The sequence below is a fragment of the Felis catus genome, chromosome F1 (genome assembly GCF_018350175.1).
Source record: "Felis catus isolate Fca126 chromosome F1, F.catus_Fca126_mat1.0, whole genome shotgun sequence".
Classification (NCBI taxonomy): Eukaryota; Metazoa; Chordata; class Mammalia; order Carnivora; family Felidae; genus Felis; species Felis catus.
This window is the reverse complement of record NC_058384.1, coordinates 32,122,943-32,140,895: the sequence shown is the minus strand read 5'-3', so window position 1 is coordinate 32,140,895 and position 17,953 is coordinate 32,122,943. Positions and strand designations below refer to the sequence as shown.

General features: G+C 41.0%; 1 protein-coding gene across 6 annotated transcripts in view; it reads right to left on the bottom strand.

Annotated features, from left to right (window-relative positions):
- The window catches only part of KCNH1 (potassium voltage-gated channel subfamily H member 1), a 466,004-nt gene that overhangs the window by 134,530 nt on the left and 313,521 nt on the right, over window positions 1-17,953 (bottom strand). The gene's annotated exons all lie outside the window — the stretch shown is intronic.

Here is a 17,953-nt window from a genome sequence, read left to right as displayed (position 1 = left end):
TTTTGAAAAAGTCTGGCTATGTTCAACTATTGTAAAAATGTTAAGGAAAAGAGTATGATGCCTTTATGAAACAGAATATAAAAGAACAGGCTTAGCCAAGAAAGTACTTCATGCTAATTGCGTACTGATGATTAAAAAAATAAAAGAGGCAGTGTAGTTAATTGAAGAAATTAGTAACTAAGTTGATAAATGAACTTTTTTCTAGTTGAGAAGAAATAATCATAGGCTAGATTCAGATTTTACAGAGAGAAGGAAAAAGGTGGCTTTTATGATTTTTTTTCTTTTCTCACTTGAAAGAGGAAAGATTAAGAAATAGTATGTAGAGAAAAAGGTAATTTTAGGCCTTGAAATTAGCAAGGTCATTATTTTTCATGAAGAGAGATGGCTAAGTGGCGGGGGGGGGGGGGTGCGGCTGGCCAAATGTCAGGAGGAAGAAACAGAGCCTCACTGGAGCTTTGAACAGCCAAGCCTTGAGTGTCTGCCATGATGCCTTGGACAAGCCAAGGGCCCTGGGCGCCTTGCCCTGAATCACTGGGGCTGCAAAACAGTCAAAATTACCCTGAGGGGAGAGAGAAAAATAAAAATGAAGCTAAGCAGTGGTGGATATGTTGAGTTTAGGGAGGAATAAACAACATCCAACCTCTATTTAGCTGTTTGATAAGGTATGTACCTACCTTGATAAATTTGTCCAAAAAATAGCAATCAGAAATCACTGGATTCTAGTCTTCTGTTGATAGTGTTGCTATTAAGAGAAAAGGCCGGAGTGGTAAACTCCTCTGGATTTCTGATTCAGCTTCACCATACCATTACCACTGAACAGTGGACTTGGTGCTAGCTATCAGGGACTGGAAGACCAGTGCTTAGCAAAACATAATTGGCCTTGTGATAAGAGAAGAAACCATCCCCAGAGAATTCTGCTGGAGAGGCAAAGCTGAGGATAGAAGGAAGCATGTGGGAAGGTGTTCCAGACCATGGAAACAACATCTCCAAAGGTACAGAAGGCAAGGACAAGGACAATGTGGGCTAGAGGTCAGTTGAGGTTATTTAGCTGTGATAGAAGTACCTGGAAACAAAGTCTGCATTTAACTGACTCCGTTTGGGGAACTGAGGGAAGAAAGCGCTCCTGCATGAGAAACTGCCAGAACTTGGTCTTGAATTAGTCTGGTAAGTGAGGAAGGGGGCAGGGAAATGGAAAAGTCCAGGCGAAGGGAATAGTATGGCCAAGGCTGGACCGTCGAGAGAACAAATCTCATCTAACGAACCACGAGTCTCTCAGCATAGCTGGTTCCTAGAACTCAAGGACGGTGGTGGGGCAACCCTGAGAGAGGGAGTTGGGTTGTAACAAGACCCCCACATCATGCAAGGCGTCCCTCGGTTTTATCCTGCAGGCAGTGAAGCTCCTTATTTATGCCTGGTCTCTCCACCTTTGGGCACAACACAGGTGTGGCAACCTCAACCAGCATCCCAAGATGTAGATGCCGCTCTGCTCACAGGTTCCAGGGGAAAGGTCAGAGCGGCCCGCCAACTGGGTGCTCATTCTGACAGGTGGCTTAGGGCCAAGGGAGACACTAACCACCTCAGTATTTCTTTTTTTTTTTCTTTTTTTTTTTCCCCCAATATATGAAATTTATTGTCAAATTGGTTTCCATACGACACCCAGTGCTCATCCCAAAAGGTGCCTTCCTCAATACCCATCACCCACCCTCCCCTCCCCCCCCCATCAACCCTCAGTTTGTTCTCAGTTTTTAAGAGTCTCTTATGCTTTGGTTCTCTCCCACTCTAACCTCTTTTTTTTTTTTTTCCTTCCCCTCCCCCATGGGTTTCTGTTAAGTTTCTCAGGATCCACATAAGAGTGAAAACATATGGTATCTGTCTTTCTCTGTATGGCTTATTTCACTTAGCATAACACTCTCCAGTTCCATCCACATGCTACAAAGGGCCATATTTCATTCTTTCTCATTGCCACGTAGTACTCCATTGTGTATATAAACCACAATTTCTTTATCCATTCATCAGTTGATGGACACTTAGGCTCTTTCCACAATTTGGCTATTGTTGAGAGTGCTGCTATAAACATTGGGGTACAAGTGCCCCTATGCATCAGCACTCCTGTATCCCTGGGGTAAATTCCTAGCAGTGCTATTGCTGGGTCATAGGGTAGATCTATTTTTAATTTTTTGAGGAACCTCCACACTGTTTTCCAGAGTGGCTGTACCAATTTGCATTCCCACCAACAGTGCAAGAGGGTTCCTGTTTCTCCACATCCTCTCCAGCATCTATACTCTCCTGATGTGTTCATTTTGGCCACTCTGACTGGCGTGAGGTGATATCTGAGTGTGGTTTTGATTTGTATTTCCCTGATGAGGAGCGACGTTGAGCATCTTTTCATGTGCCTGTTGGCCATCCGGATGTCTTCTTTAGAGAAGTGTCTATTCATGTTTTCTGCCCATTTCTTCACTGGGTTATTTGTTTTTCGGGTGTGGAGTTTGGTGAGCTCTTTATAGATTTTGGATACTAGCCCTTTGTCCGATATGCCGTTTGCAAATATCTTTTCCCATTCTGTTGGTTGCCTTTTAGTTTTGTTGGTTGTTTCCTTTGCAGTGCAGAAGCTTTTTATCTTCATAAGGTCCCAGTAGTTCATTTTTGCTTTTAAGTCCCTTGCCTTTGGGGATGCGTCAAGTAAGAAATTGCTACGACTGAGGTCAGAGAGGTCTTTTCCTGCTTTCCCCTCTAGGGTTTTGATCCACCTTGGTATTTCTGAGTGATCCACTGGTATCACCATACCTTTCAAGCTGCTAATTTGCTTTGCCTAGACATGGTATCAAATTACATTAATTCTGATGCAAAATTAGCAAAGTTTTCTCTAGCAAAAGTTTTCAAATTGTCATAGCTTCTGTAGCTTTTGAAATATTTTTCAACCTAACTCAGCACACAGGGAGGAGTCTCGGAAAGATGGTTTCATTGACTGGGGTCTACAATTTATATGTACACCAGTAAATGGAAGACCAGAAGTAGACTCTCATCCAGCATACACACAGGGGCAGAGATCCTGATTCCATGACAGCCCTCTATTTCTCTTCTAAAATATAGAATTCAACTCCACTCAGAGAGGCTCTGTCTGAGCCAGTCAATCCTCTGGATGCCTCCCTGAATCTGAAAGAAGAATGCAGAAAACCTGAGAAGTGACAGGCTTGGTTGGCCCTGGGAAGGTCACTGTGACAATGCCATCAATATGAGGAGGAAAAGGAAGTTCTGAGGGGCCCAAGCTTATAGAAGGAGCAGATTAATACTCTCTACTCTGCCCTGAGAGGCATGATTAAAACCCTGGGCTGCTCCCCAGTGGGGTTCACAGGCAGTTTCTGCGGGGAGAAAGAAGGAGAGCCTCTGAGGGGGAAGGAGTATTTTACCACTGACATTTAGAAGTAACAGCCCATGGTGTGAATAGAAATAGTCCAACTTTCGGTTGATATTGTAATATTTTTAAATTCTCTACTAACAGTGCATTAGTGTGGACCATCCCCACCCCCATCTTGCACTTGGGCCGGTCCTGCTCCTCCTGGTCTCGTTACAACAAGTGGGCTGAGGTGTCAGAATGATAAAAGTAAGCCCCATTTGGTATGTGGTAGTTTAATCGGCAGCAGTATATGCTCTGCTGCTTAGAAACTGTAGGCCATGTGCCCTCTTTGGAACCAAAAGCAGTTCAACTATTAATGCGAAACTGAATGGGCTTTCAGATAATCGCTTCAAACTAATGGCCAAACTCATCACTTTGTTCATTCATTTATTCCGCAAACATTTACTGTCTCCCTGGTGATAGGTGTGGTGCTAGCACTGAGATACGATGCCTGATAAGACCAATGTCTACATGAGTAGACAAATGAGACTCAGTGTGGTCAGCTTGCAATCTAGATTGGGGGAAGTGGTGGGGGAGGGGGGACGTGGAGGTGGGCAGGGTGTGCAGCATGTCCAGAGAGGAGTTTTGAGGGATAAATGGAGTTGAGGGTATGGTAGTGGAATGGTAAAGGAAGACTCCCAAGCAAAAGCAACTGGTTTAGCCCTGGGACACAGGGTATGGATGGGGGGCAGTGAGAAAGGAGACTGGAAAGGTGCACAGGGGCCAGGTCTGAAGCCCTACATCAGGCTAAGATGCTTGGATTTGCACAAATCAAGACTTGCTCCCCAAACTGCTAGCATGTGTCCACTCCTAGCAGTGGACATTTTCAGAGCTTCATTATATGTAATGAGGGTATAGGGGTACCTGAGTGGTTCAGTAGGTTGAGTGTCCAACTTCGGCCTAGGTCATGATTTCGCAGTTTATGAGTTCAAGCCCTACATCTGGCTCTGTGCTGTCAGCTCAGAGCCTATAGCCTGCTTCAGATTCTGTATCTCCTTCTCTCTCTCTCTGCCCCTCCCCCAATCACACTCTGCCCCCCTCTCTCTCAAAAAATAAACATTAAAATTTTTTTTTTTTTAATTTAAAATCATTGGTTTAAGAGTGCCTGGTGGCTCAGTTGGCTAAGTGTCCAACTTCGACTCAGGTCATGATCTCACCGTTTCTGAGTTTGAGCCTCACATTGGGCTCTGTGCTGACAGCTCTGAGCCTGGAGCCGGCTTCGGATTCTGTCTCCCTCTCTCTCTGCCCCTCCCCCCATTTGCACTCTGTCTCTCTCAAAAATAAATAAACATAAAAAATATGCATGTAACATATACGGGCCCTGCCCTTTGCTGAAGAATTTACACATACTCACTTATTTCCACCATTTAAGTCTTACTGGTTTGGTTAAATCCTAGCAGGGTAATGAAGTCACTGCAGATAAATCAGCCAATCAGTAAAGAACATGTATTTGAACGCCCAACATCCACACCTACCAGCTCTCCTCTGCCTTATCAGTCCTGTCACACAGGCTGAACATTTTGGTCTCATTTCTGCATACCCCTTCCCTCACCCTTTTTAATTCAGTTACACATGTGTCCATCCTCTCCATTCCATTCCTGCTGTTACTCCTGGTGGGCAGAGCATTCCCTTCTCGAAGGACCCGAGCCCTCGTCCTCTGTCCAGGCCCTCCCAGACCACCTCAAATCCTGCTTCAACACAGCAGTGGCCACATTTTGAACGTGCCTGTGCACACTTGTCTCCCATTCCCCGCTCTCATGCACCATGCCTCAGACAACCTTGCATGTACCCTGATTCGGGATTGGTTCCGTGGACGTGAACCTGTGCAGTCACGTAGCCTCTGTCCTTAGAAGGCCCCCTGCTTGGGTGAGTCCTGTGCTGCCCGTCTTGAAATTCTTAATGGTTTTTGAAGAAAGGGCTTCACATTTTCATTCTGCGTTGGGGTGCCACAAATACATTGCCGACATTGCCTACTTTACATCCCCATCTTTACTCATGTTTTCCACACTGAGAGAATCTTAGCTGACTGATCCTGCCTATTAGAACCTGATCCCTCTGTCAAAGCCCAGCTCAAATGCCAGGAAGTCTTTGTCAGCCCAAGCCTGAGGTAGGCTCTCCCCTGGGCTCCCAACATACTTTGCCTTTACTTCTGCTTTAGCACTTGTCACACATAATGTGACACACACAATGTGGCACACACAACCTCACGAGGTAGTTATCTGCAAACGTGCCTCCTTCCCTCACAAAAGAAAGGCAAGCTTCTCTGGGATGGGGTTGGCAGGTGTATTCTTTCACCTCTTTTGCTCCTCAGTGCCTGGCACAGAGTAAACCCTCAACTCATTATTGATGAACTGAATTTCACTCTCCAGAATAACCCAGTGGTTTCTTGGCCACCAATGTCTCTTCTTCCCGTGAGCCGCTCCCGGCCCAGCCAAGTTCCACTGACTGTGTCCATAGTAACGTTTGACCATCTCAGAAACTATGGTAATGTAAGAATGGGCACCAGGCAGGCAATTACTTTAGGTGAGCGAAATGGCTCTGTAACTAGGAATGCACACGAAGAGCAGTCTGAGTGAAAAGGAGAAAAAAACCCAAACAAACCCAAATTTGTAAGTTCACAGCCCAGCAAAATTTTCCACAAAAGAGAACTGATTTCCAGTTGTGTATCAAATTGTTCCTAAAGTAACTGGTATGCCCAAGAAGTTTCCTGAGGTTGAAGACTTCCGCCAGAAAAGTAGCCAGGGGAGCTCAGCTTCAGTATTTTCCCCAAAGGACCATACTGCCTGAAGAAAAGGCCCAACTGTGACATGGACGGTCCCTGAAATTCTCTTACAACACATCTTAATCCAGTTACATCTCTTTCTTGCTCAAAAGCCTTCCAACACTCTTCTTACTGGAGAGCAGAGCCCAAACATCTTAGTAAAAAATCGCCAACGTTTACTGAGTGCTTTCTTTGTGCCAAGTACTATACAGGTTTGTACAGAGCTGATTTCATTGAATCCTAACAGACCTAGATAACAGGCAGTATTTTTATCCCTATTGCAAATACCTGAAAACTGAGACACAGAGAGGTTAAGTAACTAGCCCCAAGTCAAACAGGAACCAAGTGCTAGAGTGAAGATTTGAACTAGGAGATCTGAGGCCGGAGCACTTTATCACTGCCCTGGCGCTTGGCTACCCAGGCAGCTCTGTCCCTCGCACCTCTCTGCTGTCTCCTCTCAGGCCCCTCACTGAAGCCCCTCTGGGCTTTGTTCAGTGTGCTGATTGTGCCCCGTTCCCCTCAGTTAGGCTCTGAGCCTCTGTTCCCAGCATGTCCTTTATTCCAGTGAATGTGACCCCTACGACTCGGGTCTCAAATTTGAGTCTTGGGACTCCTTTCTACTCTTAAAACATCGAGGACAACAAAGAGCTTTTGTTTATGCAGATTATATCTATTACTCTTAACCATGTTAGAACTTAAATCTGAGAACACTTTACAATATTTATTTATCCACTTAAAAATAATAATACACTCACTATATGTTAACACACATAACATCTTTTACAAAAATAGCAATACTGTCCAAAAATAAAAAAGTTAGTAAGAAGAGTGTTACTGCTTTACGTTTTTATAAATCTTTTTAATGTCTGGCTTAATAGATGACAGCTAGATTTTTATACCTGCTGCCCTCAGCCTGAAGCGATATATTGGTCTGGTTGAAGCATATGAAGAAAATCCAGTCTCACACAGATATGTAGTTGGGACAGGGAGGAATATTTTAACAGACCTCTCAGACAACTAAGGACATTCTTCCTTCATATTATACTGAAATTCAACAAGCAGTAGTTTCTTAGAGACTAATGTGGAATCTGAAATCATATCAATGAACTTTTCATATTGTGTTACGTTAATACATTGGTCTATCTTGCACTTTGAATGGATTTCTTACCCAGGTATGATGAGTTCATTAAGTTATGCTGATCTTCCAAAAGACAACACATTCCATCAAGTAATATCAAAAGAAATCACATTCATTAATATCACCATCAGTTGCATCAAACAGACTTTAGTGTTGGAAACTGTCAAACTCACGATGGCAGTTACCAGTTTTCCATAATTCTAATTTTTGCCTGAAAGCTTTAATTTTATAATTGGCAACAAATACTGTCAGTTGTTTTCCTTGAAGCGATGGGCTCACCTCATTGATTTTCATGAAACTGTCTGCCAAATACCCCAGTTTGGAAAGCCACACTTTGTCAGTTATTCTTTCAAGTAAAAATGGTAATGAAAACAGCAGGAAAGGGCATGGCTATTTCAGCTTGGAATCCAATTGCGCAAATGCCTTTCCTTGGAACAACCATAGTATTCCAGTACGCCCAAGTGCTTTACGTACACTTCTCTTTTTGTTTCACAGAATATTAAAATATATACTCCAGGGTCAAGATTTAATCAATTTAACTATTCTTATCACTTCATCAAGGGCATTCTTAAGTGAAACTAGATTTTTTTTTTTTTTTTAACAAGTGCCTGGCAGGGTCTCCTGGGTGGCTCAGTCAGCTAAGTGTCTGACTTCAGGTCATGATCTTATGGTTTGTGAGTTTGAGCCCTGCATCAGGCTCCAGGCAGACAGCTCAGAGCCTGAAGTCTGCTTCGGATTCTGTGTCTCCCTTTCTCTCTGCCCTCCCCTGCTCGCACTCTGTCTCTCTCTCTCTCTCCCTCTCAAAAATAAACATTAAAAAAATTTTTTTAATGAAAGTTAACAAGTGCCTAGCAGTGAAGAATATAATCACAATTAATACAGTTTGGGACTGCCTTGATTCATGCCAAGGTGCTGGCTATTTAACACACCATTGGTTTTGTACCATCAGTGCACATATCAGCACAGTAAAAGAGGCATATAATGTCTTCACATTATTACCTAAACGGTTTTGAACTCGCAACCTCATTGAAAAGCTCTTGGGGACCCCAAGGATACAAAGATCCTGCTTTGAGAACGGTTGCCCTACATATCTTTTTAGAGCCAATGCTCTAAAATGCTACTTCCCTGAAGAGTTTTACCACCTCGCCTTCTGAGCCACCACTGTAATTTGCACAAATTTCTGGCATAGTACTTACAACGTTTTATGACACATAGTTAACTATATCATCTCCCCCCCTCCCAACTATAAGTTTCTTTAGACAGAAACTGTCTTATTTACCTCTGAATATCAAGCCATTAACAGTTCAAGGCATGGAGAAAGCACTTGATAAACACTGCTGAATGGATGAATAATTTGTACGATTGTGTTTTCTAACGATGGTTTTAACAATATGTCCCATCACACTTACCCTTCTATAATCTTGACACATGCCCATCGATAGGTCTGTTCCCCTCTCTTTAAACCTGGTCGGCTTTTGTGATGGCATCAACCTTTAGAGCATGGTAGGAAAGATGTCACTTGACTTCTGAGGCTAGGTCTTTAAAGTGCCATCCATTTCTGCCTTGATCTCTGGGGACACTCACACTTGAAATCCAGCCATTATACCTGGAGGAAGTCCACACAGCCAGTGGAGAGGCCAACATGGAAAGCAACCTGGGTCCCTGACTCAAAGCCCCAGCTGGGTTCCCAGCCTGCACACAGGAACCCACGTGAGTGAGCCATCTTAAAAAAGGATCATCTAGTCCCCACTTGAGCTGAGTCTACTGACAACATATGGAACATAAATGAGACACCATGATGAACCACTGACCAGCTACAGATTTATGAGCAAAAAACTAACTAACTAAATAATAAATTGCTACTGTTTGAAATCACTACATTTTGGGGGTAATTTATTATGCAGCAACAGACGTTCAATATACTTTATATTTGAGCTATCCTCCTTACCAAACTGTCAGGTCAGAGAAGGCAGAAACTATGATATACTTACCCCAGTATTCCCTACCACATTAGCACAGGGCTGTGCACATTGTAATGCTCAAAACATATGTGTTCACCTGAAGTCAGTACTTATTTTTGATGCCACATATCCAATGGGATAAAATACATCTCATTTCCCCAGGATACAGATACTACCATACCCATTAGGAAATGACATGAAATGTAAAACACAAGCCATAAAACCCTGGTCTCCTATTTTCCCACATGAATTAGGCTACAGAAGGATTTTAAACAGTCATTACTAGATGAATGTCTTCCTGCCTACCTCCTCGCCAGCTCAGATGAGAAATGTGAGATAGCCAGTCAGGAAGTCAGACAACGGAGGCCAGAGAAGACAAGGCAGATAGAGAAAATGTTGGCATGTATTTACTTTTATAACTTGCTATTTTTGTGAATGTTTCCATTTTTAATGGAACTTTGCTTCATTTATAGCTTAACATTATTAGCTAAATTAAGAAAGAAAAAATTGCATCATGTATTTTTAGTTCTAATTTAAGACCTTAAATGAAATTTCACAGCACTTGTTTGTTTGTTTCAAGAAAAGACATACTTTGGCTGAATGCATCAGTAGAAGTGAATCAAATAATGGCAGTGGAAGTGATTCCAAAGAAATGGAAACCAAGAAGTTCATGCCAGTTTTATTTGGAAATACTATTCCTCATATATTAAGTTTGGGTTTGTAGCCATGTTTGAGGGTGGCATGCTAAACCCCCAAATGTGTTCCTGGCAGAGATGTTCTAAGTAATGACACCTCCAAAACTTCTTGGGTAGGGTTTACTTACACAAGTTAAAAAAAAAAAGCTCAAAATCAGTGGAATTATTTGAAATAAAAGAGTACATTGCCTTAGAAAGCCACAGAAGCAGATGTTCAAATTTTTACCTATTAACACTCTGCAGGCTTCTAATAAAAATAGCACTTTTGGTTGCTGAGGCAAAAAACCACATGCAATCAATAAATGTAAAAATCTGCATCAGAGGTATTTACTTGGAAATGTTGGGTGAATCTGTGGTTAAGAAGGTAGGCTCCACTACCACTTCCAAATGATATCACAGAGTAACATACCAGCCTAATGATACAGAAGACCAAGTCATAGACCAAAGAAAGCAAGCAAAGTATTTCCCATTATAACCTGTTGAATGCACTGATGCTGCTAAGACTTAAGACCGCAATCTTTCAGTACGTGGATGATTTGAACATGATGGTGATATGAAGAACGAATCTCGTTTTGTTTTGGTTTTTTCCATGCTCATTGCCAAAAGACAGTACTCGCTCTCAAAAGCATAAAGTTAAGAAAAATTACATTGTCAACAGATGTGCTTTGGAGTTCAAGTTTTGTGTAGAGTATGTTCTGATAGCACAGCTAAAAAGATAAGAAAACATTCTGGAATTACCCAGTTAATAAATTTGCACCAGAGTGTAAATTAGTGCGTTGCTGCCTTTGATGAGAAAGACTTACTTCAGAAATAAGTCAGCTAAAAGAAATACTGTATTTGGTGATGCAGTAAAAATTGTAAATTACATAAAGGTAAATATATTAAGTTCATGATTACTCTGAATAAATTATTGAGAAGGAAGCTAATAATAATCAACAGCATTGCATGTTGATGTTTGACAGTTATCAAGGGGAAAAGTTTTGTCAATAATGTCTTAAGCACAGAAAGAATTCTTGGTGTTTTGCCATCTTGGTCTCAACTTTACAAAGATGTAAATAACACATCCAAACTTGTTTCTTTGTCTGTCCTTGTTACTTTAATGATTCTAATACCTCCATGTAAAGGAGAAACATGTTTTTTAATGACAGGTAAGACTGAAGACCAAAAACAAAATGTGGACACTTAAAACAACAATTTCCATAGTTTACAACATGTTCCAGAATTTAACAAGTATCAATGAAGGAGGAGATGATGTTGAGATAGCATACCTGAAAAAAGTTATCAACAAATATTTTCTGAATTTGAGTGTTTTGAATTTATTTTTTTAAGTTTATATATATACAATTCTGTGGATTTATATTTTCATCAAAAGATAATTTAAATTTAACATTTTTGGAACTGGATACTGATGAAGAACTGAAGATGAATTTAGACACACAACACCACTTGCTTTGTTTCAGATAAAAATTACAAATGAATATTCTGAGCAATGCTAAATTAGCTAGAGTCTCTTTTTTTATTCCTGTGAATGTTATATCAGACCACCCAGAGAACCTGTATGTTAATCTCACCACCCTAAGGAGAAACGCAAGGGCCAGATCCTAAATGACCTTGAATGCCCTTCATAACGTACCTAGGAACATAAGCCACATACACTTCCATGAAGGCCTTTCTTTCCTGTCTCCAGACCCTGTAGGAAGATGTTCTATTCTTTCAAGCTGGGAACACTTTTATTCCACAATTCAGTAATAATGGTTCTTGTTCATTGTTATTCAGAAAGTCATTGCAAATCATTTCTGAAAGTGCCTGCTCTTGAACAAAGGGGTTTAGCTGAGGATGGCTCAGAGGATTAGCTGTCGCAGTCCTATAAGATGTGGACTCTACCTGGGAGTGGAGCCCCACAGATCTCTGACATGGATGAGTAGTTCCCAGAACTACGTATCAGAAAGGATCATCTAGTTGCCAACAACCTACTTTAATTCAGCATGCTTCTGTTGTGTGCCTAAACCATGGCTTGTGTCCTTGATGCACTCCGTTTGGGCTTCATCATCTATCCCCCGAGAACAGCATTATTGTCAATCCAACCTAGATTCAATAAATTAACAAGCAAGAAGCAAGCTCATCTATGCGTGGTGTTCATTCAAAGTGTGCATATAGGCGTTTAATAGAAGGAATTGCTTTTTCACTCATAACTTTGTTTAATTATGATTGTGGAATGACAAAAGTACAAGTGTAATAGGAATTTTCTATATTAATCACCAGCGTGTGCATGTCAAATAAAAGATGTGCACCGTGTTTGTAATTTCTTTCTTTTTCTATTTGTTCTGAATATGTTTACTGAACTAAAAGTTTATGTCTGTTGAATCTAATTTAAAAATTGGGGCTTGTATTTTATTCATCTTTTTAAAATTTAATTTTTCCAGGGGTGCCTGGGTGGCTCAGTTGGTTAAGCGTCCGACTTCAGCTCAGGTCACGATCTCACGGTCCGTGAGTTCGAGCCCTGTGTCGGGCTCTGGGCTGATGGCTCAGAGCCTGGAGCCTGCTTCCGATTCTGTGTCTCCCTCTCTCTCTCTGCCCCTCCCCTGTTCATGCTCTGTCTCTCTCTGTCTCAAAAATAAACGTTAAAAAAAAATTAAAATTTAATTTTTCCAAATTGAACTTACTATATTTTGACAAAAGTATTAGTCTGAGAGGGATTGGGTATTTTAAGAAATCAAAAACTAGTTCTTTATCACAGATACCTTGAGAAGCACTGAACTAGCAAACTGACAAGAGCACATATGCTTTTCATTTTTTATTTGTGGAGACTCTCCAGACCCATGACCAGTAGGTGTGTTCTGAGCTGTTTTCTACTTGCAACGATGGGTTTCTGGGAGCCTCCAATACCCCTTCTCCTACACCCATATCCCTATGCTCATGACTTCACAACACAGTTCCTGGCGGAGTGAGTAATGCTGTCCATAAAGAATAAGGTGAAAATAATAAGGATGGAACCTCACATCAGCCCAACTCATTTTAGACAATAAAACCAACTAGAAAAGAGTCAGTGGAAAAGGTCAAACAATGTAGAGGTCATGGCATCTCATCCCTCCTGGGAAGAACTTGAAGATTACTTTTTCTTTTCTTTCTTTTTCAAGGGAGCACAGTCATCGAAAGGAAAAGCTGACAACCTCTAGTTCAGCTTTCAGGATTTCAGTTGAGAATATCTAAGAAGTATTTTTCCTCTCACCATGAAATTATCTGCTACAGCAATTCTGCAGTCACTCTGAATACATACAAACTAAACTGACTTCTGCTCTGAAAGTTACATTTCCAACTGACGACGTGCAAAAAGCAGCGTTGCAAAATGTGCCTTTGTGTGCAGAGCCCAGTGAGCAATTACCTATCCCTCCTGACCATGCTGTGCAGGCACAGAGCCGAGGCAGCTCCTCCGCCAAGTCTGCCCAGGACCTGCAGAGTTGGCACGTGGCAACTCAGAGTCTGGTTGGGAAACACATTCACCATCAAAGAGCTCATTTCTTAAACCTGGAGAGAATATAAATTTACCTTCTCCAATTTCATAAATATAATTCCAACCTTTTAAAAATATCCATTTGCAAAACGCTTCATGACTATCTAATCTCTCCCTATCTTGTAATTCTATCATGCAACACACATTAACAAGTACTACTAATTTTCAAGGATTTGGGTGGAGAACCCGGAAGATCAAAGATGAGTAAGACAATTTCTATGCTAAAGGCACTTTTGCTACATAGCAAACAGGTCATTATTTCAATACCTTATGTTTGTACATTACAGCTCACATTTGAATATCTCAACTGAAATAGGCAGGGAACAATTACTGCCATTTTCCCAAAGAGAAACTGTAAAGGAGGACATATTAAATTATCTTCTTACATTCACACCACAAGGGTATGATTCAGACCATAGTGGTGGCTAAAAGCATGACTTTGGATCAGATATATCTGCTTTCACAAACCAGTGCCAATGGTCATCACCTTAGCTGGTTATTTTGGATGCATTAGCCCTTTTCACTTTCTTATCTATAAAATGGAGATAAGTAACACCTGCCTCAATAGGCTCTTGGAGGGTTAACTGAGAAAATGTTCGTGAAGATGGGAGGAGCTCAATAAGTGATGGTAGTTATCACTATTCCATCAAGAGTCCCTGTTAAGTCCCCACTTCCATGGACTACAATATGCAGAAAATAACAGACATGGGAACTCACAATGTGATACAAGGAGAAATAGGCAAAGGACGTAACATGATAAAACAAAATCCACAGATCAGGAACGAATAAAGACTGCCTCCTCAATGTTTTCATAATAACATCTAGATCTCAGCACTTATGGAATACACTATCCTTGACACCTAGATCTCAGAGCATTTATGGAATATGCTAGCATTGTCAGGATCTCTGGATACCCCACTCCCACCTCTTACCAGTACATTATGAACTCCAGGTAATTTTTATTATTTTGCTAAATCCTTAGTTATTTACTATACAAGTACTGACAGATCATGGAGTCAGGGAATGAGTGTGCCAAAGACATAGCCATGGTTCTTGCCCTTGGGGACCTGCCATGATGGAGGCACTCAACAAAGTGTGCTGAATTAAAGTAGGTTGTTCATGCTTAGATTATTCTTTCAGGGATTCTCCTGTTATCTTTCTTTTGTTAATGTCTAATTTCATTCCATTGTGGTATGACAGCAGACACTGTATGATTTCTATTCTTTTAAATGTGTTAGTATGTGTGTTATGGCCAGAATGTGGTCCATCTTGGTGAATGTTCTATATGAGCTGGAGAAGAATGTGTATTCTCCCATTGTTGGATAAAGTAGTCTACAGATGTCAATCATATCCAGTTGACTGATGGTATTGTTGAGTTCAGCTTTGTCCTTACTGATTTTCTGCCTGCTAGCTCTGTCCATTTTCGTTACAGGGGTGTAGAATTTGTCAATTATGACAGTGGATTCATCTATTTTTCCTTGCAGTTCTGTTTTTGCCTCAGAGTTTGATGCTCTGTTGTTAGGCACATGCACATTAAGGTTGTTATATCTTCTTGAAGAATTGACCTCTTTATCATTATGTAATGCCCAAGACCATCCTTTCTAAATATGGGTTTTGGAAACTACTCATCTATGTCAAAGATCTGCAGGGATCCATTCCCAGGTAGAGTCCACATCTTTTAGGACAGTGACAGTTAATCTTCTGAGCCGTCCTCAGCTAAACCATTTGTTCAAGAGCAGGCACTTTCAGAAATGATTTGCAGTGACTTTCTGAATAATGAACAAGAATCGTTATTACTGAAGAGTGGAATAAAACTGTTACCAGCATGAAAGAATAGAATATCCTCCTACAGGGTCTGGAAAATAAAGGTCTTCATGGAAGTGTATGTGGCTCATGTTCCTAGGTATATTATGAAGGGCATTTAAGGTCACTTAGGATCTGCCCCCTGCGTTTCTCCTTAGTGTGGTGGTACTGACACACAGGGCTCTCTGGGTAGTCTGATTAAATAAGAACCCTAGTCTAAGGAGAGAATGAGCTATCAGTGGAGGGAAGTAGGGAAGGAAGGCCCATTTAGCCTCTCCTCTCTGGTTCTGACAATTCAACTCTGACAGCAAACTTCAGTTCTCCCTCAGTAAAGAAAAGCCCTGCAGCTAACTAGACCAATGGTCTTCAGAAGGCATTCAGTGTATATCTTTGTTACCCAACCAAACATGTCCCAGTGTTAAGTTTCACTTCCTATGTATAGTACTTTCCCTAAAGTGGTAGGAACAATGTCTTTCTTACAAATTCCTAGGGCTATAACAATGCCCTTTATAGGTTGGTACCCTAAGTGGCTTCATGTGACCATTAATGTTGTTCCCCTAAAGTCTGTTTTCAACAGAGCAGCCAGACTGACCTCCTAAAACTTAAGTCAGATCACATTCCTACGACTCTTCATCTTACTCAGAATAGAAGCCAAAGTCCTCATGATGACCAAGAAGTCCTCATGATGAACTAGGAGCCTCTATGATGACCTTCTGTCTGTCCCCTCTCATCTCTCCAACCTCATTCCTCCACCCTGGCATCCTTGCTGTTTCCTGAAGACATTCTCCTGCCTTTGCACGGGTTATTACATACACAAGAAGGCTCTTTACCAAAATAACTGTATTGTGAACTCTGTACCACCTTTAAGTCTTTGTTCAATGGTACTTTTTCCAAAAGGTTTCACAAAGAGGGTGTACCATTACAACCCATTCATAATGCCTCCCTTTGGTGCTTCCAACTTTCCTTACCAAACTCTGTGATCCCCACCCTTCAACCCTCACAGCACTTACTGCTGTCTAGCAAGCACATAAAATTATTTGGTTTATCAATCAAACACTCATGTAGCCCTTATCGTGTGCCAAGGGTTGTTCTAAGCTCTTTGGAAATAACTAATTTAATACCATTATTGTAGGTATTGATTATTGTCTCACTCTTCCCACTAACATATCAATTTCATAGGGACAGGAATCATCATTTTATCCACTAATATATCTGCGGTGCCTAGCACATCATGGGTGCTTAATAAATATTTGTTAATAAATTAATGATTCTCCCACTAGTTCTTTTCACAGAATCATCCCTGCATTTCCTTTAAATATCTCAAGTTCTGTGATTTCTCTCCCTTTGTATGGGCCATTCCCACTACCTGGAATGCTATCTCCCCTCATCCATGCCACAAACTCCTTCTCATTCTTTAGTTTGATTTAAGCATCACTGCCCTTGAGAACTTCCTCTTGACTGTGTGCAGACATAGTTAAGAGGTCCTTCCTCACTGTAGCCACATCAAACCAAGGGTACTTTCCTGAAGAAACTTAGTTCTGACAAATAAATGCACCCATGCTTGCCTTAAAGAGACATTTCTTTGGAGGGTCAGGGCACAGAAATAATACCTAAGCTTCAAGCACAGGGTGAGTTGGAATATGTCAACGATATGTCAATGATAAAACACTTGCCTAGAGTGTATTTTCACACCATCCATTGGACAAGAGTAAACCAGATTCTGTGTTGAATAAGAGAGGAGAAAGAAAGAAGAGAGACCAGCTATATACCATTCAAAGGAGCAAATTAAAGGACATTAAAGATAAACAACTAAGGTTAAAAAAAAAAGTAGACAATGATTTCCCATCAATTCCCAATGATTTCTCCTCTGATAATCTCAGGCAGTTTGAGAGTGTCATTTAAGAAGTACAAAAGACCAATAAACCTGCCCAGTCTTGACCAGAGTTAAGATTCTTATACAAGGCAACACCATCAAGCTTCAATTAAGGAATATGCTCAGGTAACCAACCCTGGTTTTAGATTTCCAGAAATAATTCTGAGTTATCAGGTAGTCTCTTTAAAAGCTACTAAAGAACTTTATAAATACCTATTAATTATGGTTCCTTAATTCTCTGTAAGTTTGACCAAGCTTTTGAGGAAGGATGACTTTGCCATAAAAATACCCTACAAATATAGACCTCTCCAAATTCATAGGTGAACTATTTGCTTTGTGGCTTATCCAAAGAAATTATTGTTGCCAACTTTTAATTGATGATTCACTCTGCTTAAATTCAAGTATTTGAATATACAGGACCCTGGATAATTCAAGCTTATGCAGGGTTAGAAGACAATGCCTTTTCATTATCCCCAGCCATCATCCATCCAAATTTATATTCAGAAAATACATCTCCATTTTGGCACTTCCAGAAATAAGTTATTTCTAGGCATAATTTCATTGAGAAATAAGCTTTTAATACACTTTATAAATTACCAGCTTTCCCAAGGAGGGTTCAAATCAGATTATGACAAAATTGAGAGAGGGAAGTGAGATTAGTCTCAGTCAGACGATCAAGTACTTTCTATGACCAAACAAAAGGAAGTGGCAGAGAGCTCTAACAGATGCCTGAGTGGGCTGGGTGGGTTGTGGCTTAGGGGCTGAAATGGATAGACAGACAAAGTCTGCTAGCTGGGAAGCTGCAAAACTCACCTAT